Here is a 26,926-nt window from a genome sequence, read left to right on the forward strand (position 1 = left end):
TGAGACGTTCAGCCAGTGGCCCGTATTTGAAGCGACCAGCCCCCTATGTCCACTATATATCTTAATAAGTATGCATCCCCCTTAGTCTGCGCTCATGCACACCCCCTACCTCAGTTTCACTTCTCCTAAACAATGACCACTGGCGTTGTCAGCTTGTCCAAAAGTGATTTTGTAAATGGTACCTACCCTTATTTTATGGGAGGTCATCCTAAATCCACCCTTTAAATCTGGTTTAAATCAATCCAGACCAAGAGTCAGAAAGTTAATTCTATTTTCATTGATACATCAAAGCTTGAGAGGAAATACACTAAAACATTTATAATGGAATTGGAGCTTTTTTTATTTTTATGCTTTTATTATATTGTCAAATTTCCTACAGTGAACAGGCATTACTTTTAGAATTTTTTTTTTTAAATCTTGATCCATCTCTTTCCCTCATCTTTTATTTCCTATCTCTCGGCTGGTCTTGACATGGTCTATATCAAATCCCAAATCTTCTGAATATATCTTACATCTGGCCAGCACTTTTCTCTGCAGCCACCACCCTGGGCCAAGGCCCTGTCATTTCCTTCCAGGGTAACTGTAAAAGTCTTGATTCATCTCCCAAGAAAACAGTTCTTCCTCCAATATAGGTCAAAGGAGACTTCACAAGGGATGCTTGCCTGAACTATAGGAGGGAGAGAGTGCAAGAAAGCATGAGTAGAGGAAGGCCTATCAGTTTGGCCATGAGATGGACCCTGAGACCAGGAGAGCCATCAAGATCTATTCAGTTCTACTGCCGAGCCACATTCACTGTCCTAATTAATTCCAGTCTTTCCTAGCTTAATTTTAATACATCTCTGAGCCAGTGAAAAGAGCCTGGAAGAAGAAGGCAATGAGCAAAGACCAGACATTCTTGAAATAAAAGAGTAATAAGTGAGCATAAAGTCTAATACGTGGTGACAGTTTATTACCGAATCTGAATAGACATGCCATAAACAACTGTAACATATACAAGAATTTAGCGTACAATTAGGCAACATTTAAATCAGTGTGAAATTATAAACTACCCAATAAATGTGCCTGAGCAAATTGGGGAGAGGAGGCAATCTCAAGTTAAATCCATTCAATAAAACCAGTCCAAAAAAAAAAGTCTGAGGATTTTTTTAACTTCCAATTTAATTAATTGTATTTATTTTTAAATGCATAATTGTCTGATTTAATTAATTAAAATTATACATGTTAAAAATGCCTTAATTAAAATTAAAGGCAGACTGCCACATATTAAATGGCATTGCAATAGATATGATAATGGTTATGATCTTAATAGAAAGCATACTCTTACTTATCATCAGCAAGAAAAAGAATGCCTCCCTTTGAAAAATGAGCAAAGAACATGAACAGACAATTCATAAAAGAAAAAAAACACAGATGGCAAATAAACATAAAAAAAAGCTCAACTTTAACTGAAGTCAGTAATTGCTAAAATAAAAGAATGTGAGTCAAATTGGCAAATATGAGCAAAAAAGTTGGTATTTATTATTGTTGAGAACACCACCATGAGACAATTATTCACACTCTGCTCATAGAAGTGTAAATTGAAACTATAATTATCACTGTTCTTATACTAAAATATTTATATCCACTCCTAGAAACTTATGTGTGTCCAACACACACAAGGCCTTATTTACAAGGATATTTATTATTTATAATAGTAAGAATCTGGCAACAATCAACAAATTCGTTAAAGAGAATATTTGAAATATTCTAAGTCTATTTAATGACATTGGAAATTATCATGGATAATTTGCTAAAGTTTAAAAACAGCTTACAAAATAACAAATTTAGTTGATGCCAATTTTATTAAATTTTGTGCATTTCTATGAAGATAGAAAAACATCTGCCTGGAAATAAAATACCAACAATGGCTATATGGTGATATCATGAGTAAATATTACTGCATTCTCCCTATATTTTCCATTTTTCTAATTTTTCATAAAACTAATTCATGTTCATGGTAATCCAGGAAAAAAAAACTGTAAACACACATATGTATCTATGTGGATGGATGTGCAGACATGTTCTCCTAAAACCTAATGAAAGGATTTTCAAGAATGGTCTCATGGAGAACAACAATGGTAAAGGTTTTTTACTTGTTCTTATTTTTATTTTTTTAAAGGATCCAGGCCCAGTGTAGAGCTCAATACGGGGCTTGAATTCAGGACCCAGAGACCAAGATCTGAGCTGAGGTCAGGAGTCGGACACTTAACCAATTGAGCTTCCCAGATGCTGTGTTTTTTTTAAAGCAACTTTGTTAAAACTCCCTCCCATCCTCCTGCCCCCCCCCTTATTTTAAAATAAATGTTGTCCTAATTATTTCAATTGTGGAAAGTCATACTGGAGTTATCTGTCTGCATACTCCTATGAGTACTTCCTGGCACATAGTGGGTCCTCAATAAATATTTAGTGTAGGAATGACGACATGCTACAGCACAAATCTTCCAACCCTTCAATGATCATTTTCTTGACACAATTTAGGATCCATCTAAATAGACTCTTGGTCCTGCTATTTAACTACTTTTAGAAATGTCTTAATATTAACTACTCTAAAACCAAAAATCATTATTTTTGACAGATGCTCTCTAAAATTTAATTGGTTTAACACCTATAATCCCACATAGCAAGTTAATTTACTTAGCTACTTGGGGGCACATTTTGCAATTAATTCTTTCCGGTGAGTTCAACATGATGCTCATTGCTTAAATCTAGATGATTCATAAGAGCATCATTGAGATTTCCTACAACTGCAATGGATGAAAGTAACATCTACTGTGAAACTTTTCCAAGATAAAAGTATCTGGGTCCTGCTCTATAGAGTGGGACTATCAGGAGTTAATTGATCAATAATTTCTTTGTGGAGATAGTACCAGAAATTATTGTTATGGTTTCTGGATTTAAAACCTCTGCACCCAAGGTAAGGTTACAAAAAAATTATTCATTATTCCTTCCTTCCTTTCTTGCTTTCTTTTGAATTTAAATGCTTAAATCCTTTGTAATCTCTCTTGGTGTGCAAATTTGAGGTATGAATCCAATTAAATGTTTTCTTCTAAGCCCCCATACCATTTATTGGAGTTTCTGCTTCCCACCCCACTCCCATTTGAGATCACATTCTACTAACTTAGAATACAACCCCATATCCCTGTAGCGGCCTGAGGGACTAAGTAAATGAACTGTAGTTATCAACCACCTTTGAAGTATGGTTAGAATTTAACAAAGCTGCAATGTGTGCTTTAGAATAGGAGCAAGCAAACTAGATCTGGCCCACCACATCTTTTTGTAAATAAAGTTTTATTGGAACACAGCCACACCCACTCATGTATGTCTCTCCTATCACTGCTTTTGCACTACAGAGGAGGTGAGTAGTTTCAACAGACCATACAACCTGCAAAGGCTTCCAAAGTTTATTATCTGACCCTCCTCAAAAAAAGTTTTCCAGCTCCTGTTTTGAAATGTGCAGAGCACTTTAACATGCATGAACTCCAGAAGAAAAATATTTTGATAAAATTAAAAATTAAAAAAGAATGCATTAACTCCATTAAAGCCAAAATCATCCAGTGAGCTTACTATCCTCATCTCAGCCATAAAGAACACAAGACCTGGGGATCCCTGGGTGGCTCAGTGGTTTAGCACCTGCCTTTGGCCCAGGGCGCGATCCTGGAGTCCCAGGATCAAGTCCCACATCAGGCTCCCGGCATGGAGCCTGCCTCTCCCTCTGCCTGTGTCTCTGCCTCTCTCTCTCTCTCTCTCTCTCTCTATGTCTATCATAAATAAATGAAATCTTAAAAAACAAAACAAAACAAAAGTACACAAGACTTGGAAGGATGAGCAGCTAGTGAGGGGCAGACCCAGGGTCAAACCCAATTGGGTCCTGTGACTTCAATTCCACCGATGTTTCTTCTATCATTTATACCTGCTTTGTGGTTTTCAGAGTCTTTTCACACACTTTTGTTCTCTTGATATTTCTAATAATTCTGTGAAGAAAAAATGAGTCCCATTTTACAGATGTAAAAACCAAATTGTAGAGAGTTGGTAAATAAAATTCTCAAGAGCTCACAGTTCAATCAGTGGTAGGTATCTGAACCTCAGTCTCTAGCAGAAAAACAACCTTCTGTCTCTGCAATATTTCATTGCTGTTAATCTCAACAGAAATCTTAGCTGCTCCCACCCAGAATACTCCAAACATTCCAGCCACTATTTAGCTAGTGTTAATAGAGCTTTTTTAATGTGGATGATTTATCAAAAGAAAACAATATTAAGCCTAGCAAAGGGAGAAAATAGTAGGAGGGACAGGGAAAGCCTAAAAGTCAGATTTTAAATACAATTAATTTAAATATATCCTTCCTCTTCAAAGCAAGTAAGAATCTTTTGAAAGGAAGAATTGGAAAAGTGGCATTGAATTTCTTCCGGCTTGAGATGCCCACCAGCGCTGATGTCAATCCCTCCCCCAGAACTTCTGGACAAATTATGCAAGAACGTTGCACCCGTTTGCTGAATTCACTTTCCCAAGGCAATGCTGGTCTTTTGCAGGAACCAGGAGGGTTCACACTGAGAGCAGAAAAAGGGATATTAAGCGCATTTTTTAAAGCCATCTTTTTAATAAATTATATCCATAATATCTAAGCAATTCACACTATTCTCCACACAGACTTCATTTCTACTCCACCGGCCCCACTGGCTCAATAAAGTCACATCGTTCTGTTATTAATAAGGAAGTTCACCTCAGGTATTTCTTTAATTTCCTGTATTTTTTCCAACACAAAGTTAATTTACTTTATCCCTTATCCCAAAAAATGATAACAAGGTTTCTATAAAAGTGAACATCCATGATCAAAGAGAAGCTTGTATTATAAACAAATGAGTACAACTGGGCTCCCTTTGAAATATTTTAACTTAATTAAGCTCACACACGTTTGGCAAAGGCTTAAAAACTTGAGAGTAATTGAAGAGCCTTTCCAGTTTGGCTGGATTTTTCTTTGAATGTTGGAACCAGCAGGAGGTGGGGAGGGGTGGGAGGGTAGGGGGTGATGGGTTTACAGGGTTAGAGCCTAAAATGTCCCACTGGTATTATTTCTCAGTTGCTACTTTTTTTAAACAAAAGATTTTAGGCAAAATCGAATTTGTTTGGGGAATGACAGAATTGTTACATAGCTTGACTACACTGGTAGGGACAGAGAACTGCGCACCTCAAGAGAAGAATTGTCCTGTATGTAAATGACATCTCTGTAAACCTGACTTTCAAAATGTTGGACTCTGACCACTCAGCTGTGTTGAAAGCAATCTCGAATGTTTTCTGAAGCATCAACTATAGTGACCAAAACAGAAAAAGCTAACCCAGACTACATCAATGTTGATCAGCAGAGAGTTTGGTGAATACAAAAAATGACTTCTATGTGTATGTATTCACCTGGAACACTCTGTAAAATATGGTTAAACGGGGATAAAAGCAAGCTGCAGAATAATGTTCCAGTGAGAGCAATAATAGCAGTAGTTGAAGTCGAGGTATCATCTCATTTGAGAAATAATTATAGGGGCAAACCTGGCTGGTTCAGTAAGTAGAGCATATGACTCTTGATCTCAGGGTTGTGAGTTCAAGCCCCACATTGGGTGTAGAGATTACTTAAACTATACGTACATAAATAAATAAATAAATAAATAAATAAATAAATAAATAACTGAATGAATGAATGAATGAGTGAATGAATGAATGAATGAATGAATGAAGCCGGGGCACGGGGGTACAAGACAAGGTCTGGCCACTCACCACTAATGAAATCCAAGGGCAGAGAGACAGAGGCGTGAGGCAAGAAAGGGATTTGCATCAGTGAAGCCAACACCAGGAAGACAGCAGACTAGGCTCTAAAGTGCTGAAAACACTTCCAAGTTTATATAAAGAAAATGTGGGGCAAAGGTATGTATGTGGTTACGTCCAGATATGAAGTGCAAGTCAAATCAATCACAGTCTTGGAGTCAATCATGAGGGGGTGGAGACACTCTTGCTGGCTCAGGGCAGTCCTTACTCCTTGAGGACATAGTTTTGCTTCCCATCAGGGGATGTTTTGCTCTCACGGTCTCCCACCTGAGCCAAGAGACAAGCTAGAAAGAAGAACCCAACCAGGAAGTTTGAGGTCCAAATAGAAGAGTCCTCTTTCATAAATAGGGGGGAAAGATCTTGGTAAGATTGGCAGTAACTAATATCTATTGACCACTTCAATGCTTCTAAGCATTTTAGAAGTGTCATCTCATTTAATTAACATAAAAACTCTATGAAGTAGGTGTGACAGGTCCACTAGCTCTCATTCAGCTTTTGTTTTTACCTGAATCTTTTGGGGCCAGAAAACTGTTTTGGAAGGAAGATCACTTTAAATTTTAGGGGAAAAAAATTGCGCTGCTGTATTAGTTATCTATGGCTGTGTAACAAAATACTCAAAACATAGTAGCTTTAAAGAGGAAAATATTTATTTTAACTCACAGTTTGTAAGGTTCAAGAATCAGAGTATGGCTCAGTGGCTTAGCTGGTGTCTCTGTCCGGTTATAGTCAAGATATTGGGGGCACCTGGGTGGCTCAGTTGGTTAAGCATCTGCCTTTGGCTCAGGTGATGATCTCAGGGTTCTGGGATTGAGCCCCACGTTTGGTTGCCTGCTCAGCGGGGAGTCGGCTTCTCCCTCTGCCCCTTTCATTACTGGTTCTCTCTCTCTTTCTCTCCCCCTCCCTCCCTCTCTCTCTCTCTCTCTCTTTCATAAATAAATAAATAAATAAATAAATAAATAAATAAATAAATAAAATCTTAAAAAATAAAATAAAATCAGGCTGTAATCTCATGGGAAGTCCTGACCAGTCCTGACTAGTCATGACCAGTCTTGACCTGGAGAATCTACTTCCAAATCCACTCACACCTTTGTGGCTTGCTTCACCTCCTCACCCCTTGCACTTTTCTACCAAGTTAACCTCACAACATGGCAGCCAACTTCCCCCAGGGCAGGTGATCCAAGAGAGAATTAGAGAGAACACCCCAGACACAAGTGATACCCCATCTAACCTAATCTCATAATTGGCATCCCATCACCTCTGCCATATTCTACTTGCTGGAAACCAATCAGTAAGTCCAGCCCACATTCAACAGGAGAGTTTCCAAAGGCCTGCATACCAGGAGGTGGGGGGTCATGGGGGTCAGCTCAGAGGCTGCCTTCCCCAGAGGCACATACCATGTATTACCTAATGGCCACAGTGGGATCTGGAACAGCACCTTTTGATTTAAAAAAAAATGATATTTCTGCATCAAAACAGTTGAATGCTCTTGCTAAACAGGATAAATAATGAATAAATAAGTTCACGTCAATTTAGGTTGGATTTTGCTACCAAATGAGTTATGAAAATCTTTAGGTTTTCAGAGTCCTTTAGGTTCAGAATTATGGAAAAGAGATTGGAGTTCAGCACTTTTATCCTCCACTTTACAGATGATGATACCAAGGCACAGGGAGGTAAAGTATGTGTATATATGTTTGTGCATCTTTGTGTGAGCCCAGACAGTACCAGACCCATGCACATCAATCACTTGGTGTTCTCAAAACACTGAGAATGGGGAGTCCGGGGGATTTTATACATGGTTCCATGACTTTCCTTTTTACCAAGTCTCTCAGTAGTACTCTGGATTTTTAAATGAATAAAATATATTAGTTTTTAAAAGAATAAAATAGTAGTTCTCCCATAAGGTAAGGAGTGTACATGTCACAAGAGCCAAAGGTTTTATGCAACGTTGGGCTGGTTTTCTAATGTGCTGGTCTGTTTTACCCTGTGATATCACAAAAGGGAAGAATTAAAGAAAAAAAAGAGAGAGTAAGAGACTAGGACAAACAAAAAGTGTCATAAATTAGATGAATTTCCTCAGCTTACACATAGTCGGGAGGAGTCAGGGGACAAAAAAATGAGCCTGCAGTTGCAGAAAATGCCTAGGTGTGTATGTGAGTGCGTAGGGAAGAATTCTGATTTGTTGCGGTTTTGGTGAGAGTTAATGAAAACCACTGCATCATTTAAAGGTTGACCAACCTTGACTAGAACACAAATGCCGGTCAGGCTGAAACTTTATTTCTGCCTCTTAAGTTATTCACTCTCCTGGTTTGTGCTGATTCCTAATCAGAATTTTGAGCATGTATTACGCATGGTAGGAGGGAGCGAGTCAGCCCTTTATTTCAGATTCTACTTTTTTTTTTTTTATGGCCTGTTTAAACAGATAAAAACGGACTTTAATAACGGCAAGCGATATTAGATATACTAAATGGCCCTACTTCTGATTCTGTATATGTTTAACAAATTAAGCATTTTGTCTTTATGACGAAAAGTAAAGTGCTTAGCAAGGCAAGCTGAGAAATTCATACCATCTTCCTTAAGGAGGACTAATAAGCCAAAACGTCACGGGCTTCTCTTGTAATATCGTAACTTTAATTGTAACACCTCAATTCCCAAAGCATTCGTGTCAAAATCTGAAATGGCTTTGAGCCTATGACATAGCAAACATCTTCTTCTAAAACACATTTTAGGAGCCAAGGGAGAAAGAGGAATCCACAGCAAATTCCAGAAGGGCAGTCAACACTGTCACAACTCAGCCTCCCACTAGGTGGCGATGCTTTTCAACGGCTATTGGATTTTTATTTTATTATTTTATTTTATTTTATTTTATTTTATTTATTTTATTTTATTTTTTTTTTATTTTATTTTTTATTTTATTTTTTTATTTATTTTATTCTTTAATAAAATAAAACAGGCTTTTCCTGACATTTGTGCGATGGCTGTTGTAGGCCTCAAAGAGCTCATTACTTCTAACCACCATGAGCCACCTCTTTTCCCAAGAGCAAAGGATTCTTGAGTGGGTTCACTTTAGCAGTGTGTTTTTAAGTGTCACATGGGATGAGACGAATAGTAAGAGAAGAGTCAACAATTTACTGAAATGGTATGAGTGTGGTGTGATAATAAAGAACGAAGACTCTAAACCTAGACTGCCTGGGTTCAAATTCCCGCTCTGCTACTATGGCTGTGTTACCTAGGGGAAATTTCTTGACCTCTCTGAGTCTCTGTCCCCTCATCTATCTCAGAGGTCTGATGGGAGGTTTATATGGGTTGGTCTGAGTAAAGCCCTCAGAAGAGTGCCTAGCACATGGCAAGCACTACTTAAGAGGCAGCTATCAACCGTATGAACACCCCTGAGAATGCATTGCATGGGCCATACTTCACTGAATCCTGTCAACAATACTAAGAGTGGTTTGATCTATTAGATCCACTTTACAGACCAGGAAACCAATGCAAAATAAGTGCAATGAATTTCCCAAAGCCTAAATTAGTAGCAGGGCTAGAACATGAACCCACATCCACCTAACTGTAAATCCACACTCTTAACCCGCTAGAATATATCATACAGGCCAAATATTATAGGCAACAAAAAAACAAGAAATCTATAGCTCAAACTAAGAGATAATAGCAATTGTTCTCCAAAAACCATGTGGCTCTCTCTTTGTTGTCCCCTCTCCAACGTAATTCTATTTCCTTTCCTTTACATGATTTGCTCCCCTAAATTCAGCTTTGGCCTTAACATTTATTTCTAAGCCAGCAGGCAATATCTATAACCTAAATCTCTAAAAATTCTTGAGATATGGTATTGAGATGAACTTAAAAGATATTCCACTAAAAAAGGTTAGATTATTTAAAAGTGGAGAAAAGATGATTCCGCAATTCTGCACAAGGATAAAAATAGAATTCCAAGTTCTCTACCCAAAAAACTCTACCACTTCCAACTGTTTTTTTTCCCTGTCCGTCCTTGAAATGACCTTGGCTTAATTACCTGCATCTCAATGAATGAATCTACATAGAAAGTGAAGGTTAATTAATGAAGGATCGTTTCTTTTGCTAAGCCCACCAGGCAGGGGCTGACAGCAAGAGTGGACCACGCAGTACTATCCTATATCTCATTAGAAATGGTCAGATTGATGTGCTCACTTTGGACCAGGGAAATGAAAGACAATGGTTTACTAACGATGGCCAATCGCGGTGCACAGTCACAAATCTTCCTACCTGGTACCTCTAACCTTAAGTAACACTGCTCTTGAACTCATAGAATCCAAAATATTAGAAATGCAGAGATCACATTCTAATGAGGCTCAGAGATTTGCATGCAAGTTGCACATTAATATTCACATAACTTCTATACCATAACATTTCATTACATTCCTTGTTTTCATGTATTTTTTTAAAAAAAAACTAGGTCGTTCTCAACCAAGGTTTAAGAAGCTCATCACTAATAATATTTTGAACCAGATAAATTTTTGCTGTAAGCAGATATCCTGTGCAATGTAGAATATTTAGCAGCATCCCTGACTTCTAGCCACGGGATACCAGTAACACCCCTCGCCCTAGCTGTAACAACCAGAATTCTCTCCAGACGTTGCCGAATGTTCCCTTGAGTGCAAAATTGTCCCTACTGAGAGCCATGGATCAAGAAAAAAATATGGTTTTAGAGTTTGAGGCTTCTTGTGTTCAAATAATTTCAGACCTGGGGGGGGAGAAAGTTGCAAAAATAGAATGCCTGTACTCTCTTTACTGAGATTCTTCAACCGTTTCCATTTTACACAATCATAGTCCAATTACCAAAAGCAGGAAATTAGTAGTGCCCGGGCTGGTTAACTGTCCAACCCTTGGTTTTGGTTCGGGTCATGATCTTGGGGTCCTGGGATCAAGCCCTGCATCAGGCTCTGTGCTCAGTGTGGAGATTCTCTCTCTCCCTCTCCTTCTGCCCCTCCGACTCATGCTCTCTCTCTCTGTCAAATAAATAAATAAATCTTAAAAAAATAAACAAAAGCAGGAAACTAATGTTGATGTAATAGCATTAAGTAATTTGTAGGTCTTATTCAAATATCACCACGGTCTCGCCAATGCCCTTTTCCTGGTCATATGTTACATGTAATGGTCATGGTACCTATAGTTTCTTCCAATCTGTGATGGTGGCTCAGTTTTTCTTTCATGACCTTGATGTGTTTGATGAGCACTCACCCGTTAGTTATTTTATAAAACATTCTTCAGTGTAGGTTTGTCTGAGGTGTTTTCATGATTAGGTTGAAGTTATCCCATTTTGCCACAAGTACCACAGGAGTGCTGTGTCCTTCCCCGTGCATGATATCACGAGGTACCTACCTTACATGCTATTAATTTGGATTACTGGGTTGAGCCAGCCCCTGTAGCCTCTCCACTGTCAAGTTACTAATTCTTCCTTTATATAGTAAGCATCTTGTGGGGAAATTCCTTGAAACTCTGTAAATATCCTCTTTCTCACCTTAATTTCATCCACTAATTTTAGCATCCATTGATGCTTCTTGCTTGCAATAATTATTACTGTGGTGTTTGCCAAATGGTGATTTTCTATTTTTGCCATTCAACACTTATAATTGGAATTCTATTGTACTGAGTAGCTGTTCCCTTTTCTCTACTTTTTTAGTTATTTTTAAAGGAAGTTTTGTCTTACTACCATAAACGAAAAACCAGAATTAAAACAAGTGTTTTGATGATTAAAAAAAATAAGAGTACAATGTAAATTGTCAATGAAAACCATTTTTATCAATTTCTAGCTGTACGCTATAACATTTGAAGGCTCCCAGTCCGAGGCCTCCTTTCTCTTTGTTAAAGAGATTCACAGGCATTAGGAAAGTATTACAAACATACTAGAATCAAACTGATTTTCTCTTTTGTATATAATCAGAAGGATTGGAAGACAATTAGGAAAGCATCACTGTGTGGTTCAATATTATTTGATGTTGGATCTCCATAACAACTAAGATCTTCTCATTTTGCTCCAGTGGCCCCCATTTTGAAAAACACTAACCAGCTTCTCCTGTTTTATAGATGAAGTGACCAAAGCCCAGAGGAAGTACATAACCTGCCCAATATTCACTGATAGAGGATCTTTGCGAAAAGGAACAGTAATAATTCAGACAAGCCTAAGAATACAGTGCTGGAGGTGAGATGGGCTGGTAGGTGGAGACTTATTATCAGGGTGCCAGGGTGTCTCATAAAACCCAAGGGTAAGAATGCAGCCAGACCAGGTATGGATAGGAACCTACATCTCATTTCCATTTTTCTCTGTACGCCTATTTTATTTTCTCTCCCTGTCTCCCTGTCTCACAGCTATCTCAGCTTCTCCATTCAGATAGAAAAATGGAGCAGCCCTAGAACAACCAAGTCTACAGTCCAAACCATACTCAGAACCACACTGGGTCTCCCTGGATCCCAATTCCAAACTCTTCAAAGGAGAATCTGATGGCCCAGCTTAAGTGAGGAGCACACTCTTGATCCATCAGCTGTGATGAGGGACAGTACCACATAATTCAAAACGAGGAGTGGCCATCATCCGCTGAGCAGTTATCCTAAGCAAGTTCTACAGAGCAAGCACGTGTATGCAAAGATCTAGAAAACTGGCTTCTCGGTGGCCAATCCAGGTCCTCAAAACACTGCTTCCCAGCATCAGTCTTTAGTATACCAGCCATCCGAATAGCACATGTAATATTTTTTCTTTACACTTTTTCTTTGAATTGATACAATTTTTGTTCCTAAAAAATAGCATTGAGGGGCACCGGGATGGCCCAGTCGATTGAGCGTCCAACTTTTGATTTCGGCTCAGGTCATGATCTCATGAGTCATGAGATCAAGCCTCGCATTGGACTCCAAGCTCAGGGGGGAGTCTGCTTGAAGACTCTGTCCCTCTGCCCCTCCCCACTCCTCTCTCTCAAAATAAATAAAAAAATCTTTTTTAAAAAATAGCATTGAGTCAGGAAACTCATAATATGAGCTTGGCTAGGAAAACCAGATGTTTTTCTAACACTGATTTAAATGCATGCTTGTTACTAAAACCAAGAAAGCACATCCTGTGAGGTAGAGAAACCCCAGCATTGTGCATCCCTTACTTCCATAAGTCCTGGGCCCTCTAAACTTTGGAGTCTCTTCCCTGTTCTCTCTGTCTGCTGTAGCGAGATCTCCTACGTTCAAATTGTTCAGTTTTCAATCTATTCCTGCTTTATTCTTCCTAAAATTAAATTATTCTGACTTGAAAAGTTGCATATTGTTGCAAAATTGGCTTCTGATGTTTCTCTGAGCTCTTCATACCAACTTTTTAAAAATAAACCCTGCTTAGCTCTTTACTCACTTATTCTAGTATTGACTTCAGTGGGAGATTCTTAGGAGTGGATTTGGTTCATGTTTCAACCTTGCTCTTAAAAGGCAATGCAGATAAATATCTAATATATACATTGGAAGCTCTTGGGTTCCGGGAATACAAAAAAAATGAGAGACCCCCAACCCTGCCCTCAAGGAGCTCCCAGGATCACAAAGGGAAACAGGCACCTAAATAAACAATCACAGTGAAGAGGATAAGTGTCCCACGTGGGCTTACCCTGTACCTCCTACCCCCAGAAGATGCAGAGTGAAAGGTAACGAAGGGTGCTGAATCCACGAAGGGATTGGAAAAATGAGACATGTGGCTACTTGGGGAACACCATTCAAATCAGAGGAAAGAGCAAGTGCAAAATTCTTGAGGCAAGAGCTTGTTTGGAATATTCCAAAAGCTAGGAGCTATCTGTAGCTGGAACAGAGTGAGCAAGGGGAAGAGTGATAGGAGGACAGAATCAGGGAAGCAGCTGGGGGAGGAGATGCAGGTCGGGTGGGTCCCTTTGGGGGGACTTTGGCTTTTCCTTGGCCGTTGGGAGCCGCTGGGAGTTTTAGGCTGAAGAGTGCCTTATACTTTAAAAGGCTTTCTTGGGATGCTCTGCAAAGAGTAGAGGGTAGAGGCTGAAGGTGAAGAGAGGAAGCTGTTAGATCCTTAGGAACCCTCTTGCACTGTTGGTGGGAATGTGAACTGGTGCAGCCACTCTGGAAAACTGTGTGGAGGTTCCTCAAAGAGTTAAAAATAGACCTGCCCTACGACCCAGCAATTGCACTGTTGGGGATTTACCCCAAAGATTCAGATGCAATGAAACGCCGGGACACCTGCACCCCGATGTTTCTAGCAGCAATGTCCACAATAGCCAAACTGTGGAAGGAGCCTCGGTGTCCATCGAAAGATGAATGGATAAAGAGGATGTGGTTTATGTATACAGTGGAATATTCCTCAGCCATTAGAAATCACAAATACCCACCATTTGCTTCAACGTGGATGAAACTGGAGGGTATTATGCTGAGTGAAGTAAGTCAATTCGGAGAAGGACAAACAGTGTATGTTCTCATTCATTTGGGGAATATAAATAATAGTGAAAGGGAATATAAGGGAAGGGAGAAGAAATGTGTGGGAAATATCAGAAAGGGAGACAGAACATAAAGACTCCTAACTCTGGGAAATGAACTAGGGGTGATGGAAGGGGAGGAGGGCGGGGGTGGGGATGAATGGGTGACAGGCACTGAGGGGGACACTTGACGGGATGAGCACTGGGTGTTATTCTGTATGTTGGTAAATTGAAGACCAATAAAAAATTAATTTATTAAAAAAATAAATAAATAAATAAATAAATAAAATAAAAAATAAAAAAGCATTTTGGCCAACCTCAAAAAAAAAAAGGAATAAACTAAGCAAAATGCCAGCTTGGATTCGGATGGATTTTGAAGGTAGCACCAACCAAATTTCAGAAGACTAGATCTGGGGTGTGAGAGAAGGCATGAAGTCAAGACTACATGGGAAGTTATGACTTGAGCTATGGAACGGATAGAATTTCTATTCACCGGAGCTGTTAAGTGGGAGGCTGGGAACCAGGGCTCTTGTTCTAGACATGTCACATTTGAGGTATCTATGAAATGCATTTGTGTAGAGATAAAAAGGGGGCAGTTGGATACAAGATGCTGGTGTTCAGGAGAAGACTCCATGCTGGATTAATCAAGGAGTTTGGCCCCTTTTAGTTCAGTACCTGGCATATAGTAGGAATTCAATAAATGGCAAATGCATGAATGCCATGGCTTGCGTCAGCACAAACATCTGCATTCTGCTGGGAAAGACGGAGGCCTTCACACCCTGCTAATGGTGGGTCAATAAGAATTTCATACGAAAAGAAAAGCATTTGTTTCTTATTCCAAATAATCTACAAAATAAGATAGTGTGGTTACACTTAGGTTGTTTTCTATCTCCAAGATAACATTAATAAACAAATTTGAAATCATACAAGTATGAACGTAAATTATTTACAGTGTACTTGAAGAGCTCAGAAGGGCTTTGTAAGGTAAATAATTTATAAACTCATAGAAAGAGTTTCTTTTTTCACTAATTAAGGGTGAAATTTTTACCAATAAATCATGAGAGGTTTTGGGAAGTATGCAGAGTGAAGATCAATTCGGTACAACAAACATTTACTGAAAAACTACTATGTGCCAGGCACTTAGCTGGAGATGAGTGGTTCAAAGATCTGTGTGATGGCATTTCCACTTTAAAGGAGCTGCCCGTGCAGCAGGGGGGGGGACGGCATCCTTAGGACCAAGTGTCAGGACTACAGCAGACATTGGTGCTGCCCACCACTGAGTTTTGAGGCTGGGCCTTGCAGGTGCACAGCAGGATGGCAAACCCCCACTCCTCAGGGGAAAGGCCTGGTCATGTGGTTTGCTTTGGCCAGTGAATGTAAACAAAAGCCAGCTGTGTTGCTTCCAGATGGAAACTTTAAGAGGCCGTGAGTGATTTGCCATTGCAATGGACTGAATGTTTCTATCCGCCGAAATTCATACATTGAAATGTAATCTCCAACGTTATGGTATCTTAAGAGGTGGAGCCACTGGGAGGTGATTAGGTCATGAGTGAGGAGCCCTTACAAAGAGGATTAGTGTCGGGACTCCTGGGTGGCTCAGAAGTTGAGCGTCTGCCTTTGGCTCGGGGCGTGATCACAGGGTCCCAAGATCGAGTCCCACATCAGGCTTCCCTCAAGGAGCCTGCTTCTCCCTCTGCCTGTGTCTCTGCCTCTCTCTGTGTGTCTCTCATGATTAAATAAATAAAATCTTTTTAAAAAATAGGTTTAGTGCCTTCATAAGAAGAGGCCAGAGAGCTAGCTCACTCTCTTTCTGCCATGTGAGGATATGATAAGAAGTCTGCAGTCTGCAACCCAGATGACTCTGGCTCTCACCAGAACTCAGCAATGCTGCCACTCTGCTCTCAGATGTCCAGCGTCCAGAACCATGACATACATTATTACTCATAAGCCACCCAGTCTATACCTAAACTGACAAGGCCAGCAATGTTCTGGTCCACTGTTGCAGTGACACGAGTCAATGTTGAAGGGTTGCTTCCTCCAACCAGGCCCATCGGTGACTGCTGTGAGCAGAGCATCCCTAACCCGTGGAGATGACCTGCTGGATCTACAGCATGAACAGGAAATAAACATGCGTGTGAAGCCACTACTGATACTGGGGGATTGTGACTTACTACATAGCCTATCCCATTGGAAATGATACCAACCCTTTTTTGATAAAGGATACATCCTTTGTGAATTTCCACGTTTCAAATACCCCTATAACCACCTCCATCCTTTTAGTTATCTATCTCTGTTTTAAAATATAATTTCTGCCCTGACTGTGCTTCCCAAATCATGTTTCTATGTACTTTATAGAAGCAAAGCCATACATCCAAGCTGCCATTCAAATACTTTTCTCCACTCCTCCACTTATTTAAAAACCCCACTTTCTGGCTAGAGTCATATCGTTCTATCCCCAGTTGCCCCTTCCTATATGCTTTTTTTGCACAAGTCATAGTCTATACCAGAAGCAAATTTGTAGTTGTTGTTAATTTCACAAGCATTTCCTCTATGTGGGAAGTGTGGAGGCCAAGAGAATCATGGGAAACCTGCAGTCTGCTAACAGAGACTGGATCTCAGCAAAGGCTCCAAACACCTAACCATAAGAGACTCGTAACTCTAGGAAACAAACTGAGGGTTGCTGGAAAGGAGGTAGGTGGGGAATGGGGTAACTGGGTGATGGGCATTAAGGAGGGCACGTGATAGAATGAGCACTGTGTGCTACAGGCAACCGACGACTCACTAAATTCTACCCCTGAAACTAGTACTACACTATATGTTAAATTAAATTGGATTTAAATCTTTAAAAAATGTTAAAGGTTATGAATGTCTATTCTTTAAGGGCCTTCCAGGAATAAGCAAGTTAGCAAAAGCAGGAAAAGTGTACTGTTTCTGTGTGTTTTGTTGCCTGCCATCTTTCTGGTGCCTAGAAAATGTGTAGCCCAGAGTAGATGCTAAATGAACACTATGATGGGAGGGAGGGTGGGTGGGAGGGAAAGGGAAAGGAAAAAAGAGGAAGACATTAAAAAAAAAGAGGAAGAGGTAAATAAGGAGAAATAAAAGAAGGCAGGAAGTGAGAAGGGGAGGAAGAACTAAATGCAGCCCAGAAAGGACAAGGGCAAGGGCTGGTACAATGTGAGGGTTTCCTATGGTTATCCCAGGAGAGACAGGACGCACAGAGGGGAGAGGCACAAGATATGAAGGCTTCCTGGAGAACAGAATCACACAAAGGCCGTAAGAGACTTTTTCTTAAACAGTTTCGGGAAAGTTCCACCATCATTAATTTCAGACCATAAGAAGAATTTCTGTGCAGGTCAGCAGTTGTTCTAATGGTTTGGAAAATCTACGCTGGATCAAGGGCAAATGCTACCTCTAGCAAAGGTACTGGATGTTTCCTTAAGAGCAACCAAGTGCCATTTCAACTGTTATGGTAGACTGAGTTGGGAAAGGTCAAGGCGAAGAGAAATATAAGAGAAAATATGCTTATAGCAGTGGCGGGGCCAAGATTGGATGGGGGAGGGGGGCCGTGGAGGGCTTGAGCCTGCCTCCAACCAGATAAAATCCATTATCCTCAAAAGTCAGCCCAAATAAGCAGTAGCAGGATATCTTTGTTTTTATTAATTGACATCTTCTTGATCTTAAGAAAATAGGACAACAAGCTACTTACTTTTCAAAACAGCTATTTATATTGATCTGTAACACAACCTGAACAACAGTGTTCTTTCTGCAAAAATCCATCTTTAGGACAAATCGCATCACCACTACCAGGTGGCTCTTGGGCTGAATTTTGGAGCAGACTTTGGCTGAGGGTGAATTATTTATTTCCACCATCAGCACCAATAAATACAGGGGTCCAGCCTCAGATGCGCACTCCCCCAGCTCCAATGTGGGAGCTATTACTAGATGCTGGGTGCAACCACTGGCTTGTGCATTTGCTGACTACAACACACAATATCAATTTTCACTTACCTCGCTGGAGATAGGAGAAGCCCAGTCTTAATGAAGACGAGTTTTGACTGTAAGGATAGGAAATGCAAAATAGCATTGAGGGAAATTTGCTAAGTCTGGCACTCAGAAGCACAGGGTTGACATGGAGGCTATGGAGTGGCAGTTCCAGGCTCCCTACGTCCTGCTTCTCCCCCACGCACAACTCCCTTTCCCATGATCACTTCTTGGTCCAGAATTGTTGCTGGAGCACCAACTATTATATCCACATCCAGAAGGAATGGGGGGGGCGGGGCAAAGAAATACCCACTGCCTCTTTTTAAATACATTTCCAGAAGTTGTCACTTCCTCTTACAGCTAATTAGGACTCGGGTTCATGGTCCTACTTAGGAGGAAGGGAACCTGGGAAATCTTGCTTTATTTGGAGCTTCCACGTACCACTCAACAATTAAAGGTCAATTATTAGGGAAGAAGGGAAGATTAGCACTGAGGGATAATTGGCACTTCCACCCACTCCAATATGGTTTATGCCAGATTTTAATTTGTCTTACTCTGCCTCTTCTCAAGTGCTAAGAAAAATAATGAGATATATAAAGTTTTCTGAAACCATGAAACTGAACTCATTTACCTTTATAATTTTCTATTAATCTACTACCAGAATTCATTTTACATTTAATTCCAGCCTCTAACACTTTAATGCCATCTCTTTAGTCTTTACACATTAGTGGTCTCAGCCTTGTCAGACTTTTTCATCTCCTTTATGTTCATTTATTTTAACTTTTAGTGGTCTTCTAGCCAATCCTTTATCCTTTTTATTACAAGAGCATGAAATTTTATAAGCCCCTAGAGCTTTGTTAGTCAGCTGCTACAAGGTTCTTAACCTTCACTAATTTATTCCCTCATTTTTGACTTTCAGATCTGAAGCATGCCTTAATATTTTGTTTTTGAATACGAAAGTAACTTTTATTAAGTAGGTTTATTGCATTAATAGATTTTTATTTCAGTTTTTACAGTTATATTTAAGTTCTCCGCTAGTTATGCCGCCGATCGCTTTAATAACAATTTATAATGCAATGCAATATAATTTATATTTTAATATAACAAAAATGTACATAATATAATAAAGCAAGAGTAATTTTATAAAACTTTACCTGGAAATCATTTCAAATAAGCATGTATTTTTTTAACTCCCAAATAAACCATTTTATTGATATTTATTATAACAGAAAACTCCTAAACAAGAATAGCTTCTCTTTTTAAGAAAAAATAGTAATAAAGACAGTGCCCCTTAAAATACCACATATGTTTTTATTTTTTATTTGCCTCATCCTTCCTTCTGTTTCGGTGTCTCAAAGGCAGAGAGGGGATTGTTTTTCCTTCATCATACAATTACATGAATGATCAATACCCAGCTGTGAACATTTCTAATTCAGGTTACAACAGCAAGAACAATCATGTCGGCATTAACTGAGATATATATGTGACAATAAAATAATACTAATAATTATAAAACACTCTCTCCTCCTCCATTGAAAATCTGGCAGGGATTATAGAAAGACTGATCAAAATGCAAATGTTAGACATATATTTGCGCAGCGAAGGGAGGAAAACCCAAAGCATGAACTTGAGGGCTTTAAACCTTCCAGGCTTTAAAGTGAGAGCAATACAAGAGGAGGAAAAAAAATTTGGTTTCACCAGAAGGTTGGACTCTGATAACATTTATCTTCAGGCAAGAACCTAAAACGACATCAGTGGACATAACAACACTCCTCCACCCCCGCCTCCCCAAAAGACCCATGGTTTAAAAACAAGAGCTTTTATTTAGTTCCTGATTCTGCAAAAATTAGCAATTGGGCTGGGGTGGTTCTGCTGATCCAGGCCAGGCCTGTTTGATCTTGATTAGGACTCACAGGTGAGATTTGACTGGTTTTTGAGTAGGCTAGGGGAATGGGGGGCTGGCTGGCTGCTGGGCAGGGCTCCTCAGCTCTGGTCCACGTGGTCTCTCACCCTCTAAGAGTCTAGCTCAGGCTCCCTCAAAGGGCAGCAAAGTTCCAAGAGCAGCAAGAGGCAGAGCCCAATACATGGACACTTTCCAAGCTTCCACGTGGGTAATGCTTGCTGTTGCCCCATTATCCAAAGCAGAATCAGGTTCCCAGCCCAGATGCAAGTGGGGAGTACGGAAACAGACTTCACTTCTTTATGGAAGGAGTGGACAGTCGTGGGTATTTTATAATCATTTTATAAACGTATCACACCCAGGATATTCATGATCGTTCCTATCAATCAGTTCTGGCCCATTAATCATGGCCCATTAAACATTCCATTCACTCAATTAGTGAGTGGTCCTTTGTCCACTATTTTAGAAATAGTGGACAAAATAAAAACTCTGGCCTCCTGCAGCTTTCATTCTGGTAGGGGCCCCTGTTTCATAAACCAATGTTTTTTTTTTAAAGATTTATTTATTTATTTGGGGTGGGGGGTCAGAAGGAGAGGGAGAGTCGGCAACAGGCTTCTCACTGAGCACAGAGCCAGCATCTCATCACCCTGAGATCATGACCTGAGCAGAAATCAAGAGTGTCATACTTAACAGACTGAGCCACCGAGGTGCCCCCTCCTCCAAACCAGCATTTTTATTTTTTATTTTTTTTTTTTTTACCATAGCCAATAGACTTCCACAGGTTTTCCCCATTCAAGGTCTCCTCCCTTCTCTTCAGGCAATGGCCTCCTCATGTTCTTTTTGGGAACACCCCCTTCTCCCTCCATCCAGCATGGAGCCTCTCCTGCCACACCCAGGATGGTGAGATCCAGTCTGGCCAATCAGAATACCTCCTCCTGGACACAGTGACGGTCCAGGGTTGGGCAAATGAGCCAGGCAGGACCAATCAGAGACATTCTCAGGAATTGAAAGGAAGCTGCTTAAGAAAATCTAGAAACTTTACCTATTGATACAATGTGAGCTAGCAATGCTGAATAATCTTAGACACCCCATGAGAATAAATCAACAAGAGTAAATAAAGAAGGAAAGAAAGAAATGAGAGAAAATAAAGAAACAACCCCGGTGATGTCATCTGAGCTCCTAGATACAGCCATGCCTAAAGCCACTTCCACTTCTCCTCCTGGTTTTATAAATCAATTGCTAATCAAGCATGAGTTGGGTTTTTGTCATCCACCATGAAATGAGTTATAAGTAATCCCACCTTCCAGAATTTAACGCTGTTCTCCCAACCTCCCAAAGCCCCCTAGAGCCCCTGAAAGTCACATGTACCGTACACAGAACACCACGAAATACACTATGTGTATATATAATTCTACTGTACAATTCGGCAGAGAATAACTACATGATACAACTACATTGTAACACCATAAATGCACCTTTTCTTAGCGAAAAAAAGTTATTTAAATAAGGACTACCACTTCCAATTTTTCAACAATCACTTGATTCTTGTGCCTTCATGGGGTCACTTATAGCTGGTACTCACAGGCTCAAGAAAGATTTACAGGAAGGAAAATAAAATTGAACGACATTGTACCTGGTGGGTCATTTTTTTCCTACAAAGTCAAAAGAGATTAGCTTTTGCCCAGGTCATGGAAAATTTCAAGGATCCTTTGGACCATCAACTGAAACCATTTTCTAAAGTAATATTACAGATTATATTAAAATAGTCATCCTAAGTTCCATTCTTCCCTAGCTGACTTGCCAAGGAACACCCAGCCATTTGAATGGCAGCCTTTTGAAGTATGGACCCCAAATTATTACCCAACCCAGCTTTTCTCAAATGTGTCCTATGAGAGGTTACACACACACACACACACACATACACACACACACCTTAAAGGCTCTGTGACCTACCGTCCCTCAAACTTATTTGATTACAGAGCACCTTTTTTTATTTTTTAGCTTGTCACTCTTGTTAATGTTCATAGAAACCAGTTGTCCGTGGAGTAAATATTAATCTACCATCTACTTGGGGTCAGCAAACTTTTCCCATAAGGGGCTGAAGAATAGTGTAGGCTTTGCAGACCATGCAGTGTCTGTCACAACCATTCAGCTTGGTCACTGTAGTGGGAAAGCAGCCATAGATAGTATGTAAACAAGAGGCATGACTATGTTCCAATAAGACTTTATTTAGATAAACAGTTGGAAGACCACATTGGGCCTGTGGGATACAGTTTGTTGGCCTCAGTCTAGCCCAGTAGGAGATATCAAGCCTAGAAGAGGAGAGTAAATAAGACCAGAGACTTAGAACCAACATTGGGGTCCAGCTCCATACACTAGCAACATAGCCTTGAACGACTTACCAACCTTCTCGAAGCCCTGTTCCAAACTATAAAATGAAGACTATACTTTCATATGCCTATTGAGTTTATATTTCTACATGATTTCTCCAGGTGGATAGTGGACAAATGTATGTACCTGTAATTTTAAAAGGCGGTCAGTTTAACCCATGGACTAGCAATGTGAGACAGCAAAAATATCCATAAACCAAAGTCATGAAGCAAACACAGCCCTCGGATACAAGGATGGTAAATTCAAAAAAATAAGCCTCCTGGGAATTTGTGAAGTTTGGGGAGACAGCTCAGAACTTCCAGCATACGCAGTGGGGTTTAAGCCTATCTAGCTAACGCTCAAGGGCCAGAAAGACCCAGTTATCTTGTTTCCATGAAGCTACTATAAGCTACATTTGGGTTCATATCGTGTCTAAAAAGACACAAGAAAACTGCCATCCAACTCACTCACAAACACTATTTTCGCTAAATAATTTTCACCTGGAGCCTCTGATGAGCAAGTAGACCAGCAGAAGGCTCTGTTCTCCTTATCTTTCAGGGACAAAATAAAGACCAAGCCAAACAAAGCACTAGGTTATCACCTGTGGTTTGGTTCTAAATGACTGGACTTTTTTTTTTACCCAAATGTTTGCTTTCAGAAAGTTTTCTTTACACTCATACTGGCAGAATTATATTTTTATTTCACCAAACTAACTGTGTTCATAATTTTTATTTTCACTACATAATATAGAGAGATCTTTTCCATTCATACTTTTTTTTTTACATGCAGAGATGGGAGATGACAGAGAAAAGAGATAAAATGCTCAAATCCCTCCAGAATTCCCCTTTTGCTCTGTAGGGACCTAACATTTATCATGATTAATTTTTTTCTTTAAAAAAAAAAGAAATGAACATTTCTTTGTCAGGTAGAAGCTTTTAGTCATCCTGACACCAGGCTTTCACACAGCAAAAATATTACTAATACTATTTTCCCTCTGAAGTGCATTTGTTATCAATATGCACTTAAACTGGTGATCAAGTCTGCTAGGAGAGACACCTGCTCTGCATTTTCTATCTGTTTAATACCTTAGGGATACATCACTTAATAATTTAGTGCTAAACCATTTAGCATTTTAGCCCATCATCGCTTATATTACACACAGGATTTCAGTAATGTCTGATAAAATTATGTGTTAGCTGCCTTATGTGTGTGTAAAACTTAATAAGTCTTCTTTACCCCCTCAAGTTTAATAACTGATTTTCTTACATTTATGGATGTGAAATTTTATTGCTCATGGATATAGTTTGAACCTAAATCTTCATATCTTATAAATTGATTTTTAGTTTCCTTTTTGACCTTATGAATTTCAATCAGACATTGACCTCTTGTTGCTCATGAATCTGACTGATTTAATGCCTTATAACAATAATAGTGGAGAAAAGCATTATCATAAGAGCCCACAGGGTTTGCAGAAACCCATAACTAGATCTTGGAGGCCTCAAGCAATAATAATTCTTGACCTAAGACCATTCTCTAAAGCCGGCATTCTTTGCTATACTGGGATGGCCCATCCGCGTTGCAGCTTAACTACAGTGAGCAATGGGCAAGTCTCAAAAGGAGATTGGCTAAGATTGTTTCACACACAGCCTTGAATGTAAACCAGTAATAGGAAAGGTGCTGAAAACTAATTTTTAATCTCAATTTTATCATGATTGGAAAGAAAAAGGGAAACGATATACTGGAACTGATTATTGCGGAGGAGGGAGTCGTTTTAAAGATTTTAACTTAAAAAAAAAAATAAAAAAAAATAAAGATTTTAACTTGATTTAAAAAAATGAAAAATTAATATTAATTGTCTTAACAGACTATATTGTTACTATCCTGTCTCATATTGTGACTGCGGAGTCTATAGTCTAAATGCAAGAGTTGAAAGATTGTTCCTTTGTTTCCCTGGCTATGCTAATTTAATTTAATTGGTTTACTGAATAACTGGGTGTTGATGTTCATTATTCCTTATTAAGAAAGAATCTTAAACCCAAAACAAAAGCAGCTCTTCTTCTTTTGTTCTTTCTTTTTATTATGAACACAGGGGTCCAACTTTTTCCTGCACGGCGATCAACACTTCTCAAAAGATAAAACACCTAAGATATAGGCTTACCCAAGAGCTTCCCCCTCCATGATTCATTCTCTCAAAAGTCTAAAAATCCTCCATATTGCTACAACAGAATGCTGGCCGTGGAATGCTGACTAAAACGGAAAATTACTTGGGGAGAATAAATCTTGTCTGCCGAGAGAACTTAAGGAGATGCCCTATTTTACACTCTGGCTTTATAGGTAGCTGCTTAAAAAGAAATGAAAAGCAGCCCTTCCAATATCTTATTCTGAGTGAGCCCCACCTCAAATCCCGTATAGAGTTCAACTGTTGGGATTTCAAAGTACCTAAGACACTAATGCTCATATCCCATTTCACCCACCATAATACAAGAGACTCAGAATTACAGTCTTTGATTCTGTTCACTGATATTTCTAATTTTCCTTCCAAGCACCGGACAGGATTCTACTTTCCCACCCATGTGGCTACTTTGACCAATGACGTGTGAATAAATGCATTTAAACGTCAATGTTCGGGGCACCTGGGTGGCTCGGTGGTTGAGCGTCTGCCTTTGGCTCAGGGCGTGATCCCGGAGTCCTGGGATCGAGTCCCTCATCGGGCTTCCCCTGGGTGCCTGCTGCCCCCTCTGCCTTCCCCCTCTGTCTGCTTTTCTCTCTGTGTCTCTCATGAATAAATAAATAAAATCTTTTAAAAAATGAAAATAAAATTCAATGCTCAATTAATTCCACAATGTCCTCTTCCCCTACCTGCACAAGTCTGCAGCACCCCTTACCTGCAGGTACAGAGTCATTGAACGCTGCCTTGAAAAGTTGTGCAAACCATGGCATATTTTACATGAGCAAGAAGTTAATATTTAATCTGATGAGCTCTTGGCAGTAAAGACTGTTGTGACCTGCTACATCTACCTTTTTTTTTCAAGCTTCATTTTTGGGAGAAGATGTCCTCTGAATAAGGGAAGGTGGGAGTGGAATAGATGGAATCATGGTAGAAATGACTAACTGATCCCAAGTAGTCATTTTCACCATGATTTACAGTTGGTAGCCATTAGCACATCGGAGTGCAATAACAAATCTTCTCTATAAAAAGGGTTGGGGGGCCCTAAGGTAAAACAGCAAAGGGAGGTCACCGGTTCAGGAGTCGAGGAATCCTATATCTAAGAAAACCAGAGGAAGTCATGAGGAAAACGAGAAGGGATGGAAACAAAACGAAAGTGCTGCAGCTCACCATTCCATCCACCTACATTTGAACTGTTTTTCCAGTGCTTTCTGTGGTGAACGCAGGCTTAAGAGTTATAATATGCTCCCTAAAAGAGTTGGAATGGCCAATGGCTCATTTGTCCCTTGAACAAATGTTTTTGTACCACACCTCAGGGCCGCACATCTTCACACCACACGGTCAGGGTCTCTCACAGGAACACTGGCCTCCAGCCTCCTACCATGGAAATACGCCAGGTAGAGGAACTCACTCCCAAGTGTTAACAGCGACATGGAACCTCATCCCGGGGTACCTGGAATGATATGAGTGAGCATCCCACACCTGATCTGTCTTCATTGTGCCACGACAGACCAGGAAGCTCCAGGCTGACCCCGCTCCTCCAGTGGGAGTCAGGATAGAGGGGGGCAGAAACAACCCCAGAAGAAGAAACTGTTGTTTCTAGAAAGGGGGATGGCCCAGAGCGACCAGAAACTATGAATGCCACTCTAGCCTCACAACTCTGAATGCCAATGGTGATAAAGGATGATTTCTTACTTCTACATTTTACTTTTAAATTCTTTAAATTTTTCAGAAACACCCACTGCCTTTGACATTGCATAAAAAGACAAAACCACATTGCCCTCTTTCAACACTGATTGTTTTCATCATTACAGTTATATTTTAAGGGTGACTGGGTGGCTCAGTTGGTTACATGACTGCCTTCAGCTCATGTCATGATCTGGGGGTCCTGGGATCGATCCTGCATTGGGCTCCCTGCTCTGCAAGGAGCCTGCTTCTCCCTCTCCCTCTGCCTCTTCCCCTCCTTGTTCTCTCTCTCTCTCTCTTTCTCTCTCCCTCTCCGTTTTTGTACCACAAAACAAAGTAAATAAATAAAATCTTTAAAAAAAAATCTCAAAATCAGAGACAGTCAAATCAGTGGCTTGACATCCTGAAATTTGACCATCTATTCCAAAGTTATGTGAATGACTCTGGTAACAATATCTTGAGGGGGGAGAAAGACTCAAATGACTTTTCTAAACTGCATTAAATCACTTGCAGAAGATGGGACTCAAATTATG

Source organism: Vulpes vulpes, chromosome 14, assembly GCF_048418805.1.
Source record: "Vulpes vulpes isolate BD-2025 chromosome 14, VulVul3, whole genome shotgun sequence".
NCBI lineage: Eukaryota > Metazoa > Chordata > Mammalia > Carnivora > Canidae > Vulpes > Vulpes vulpes.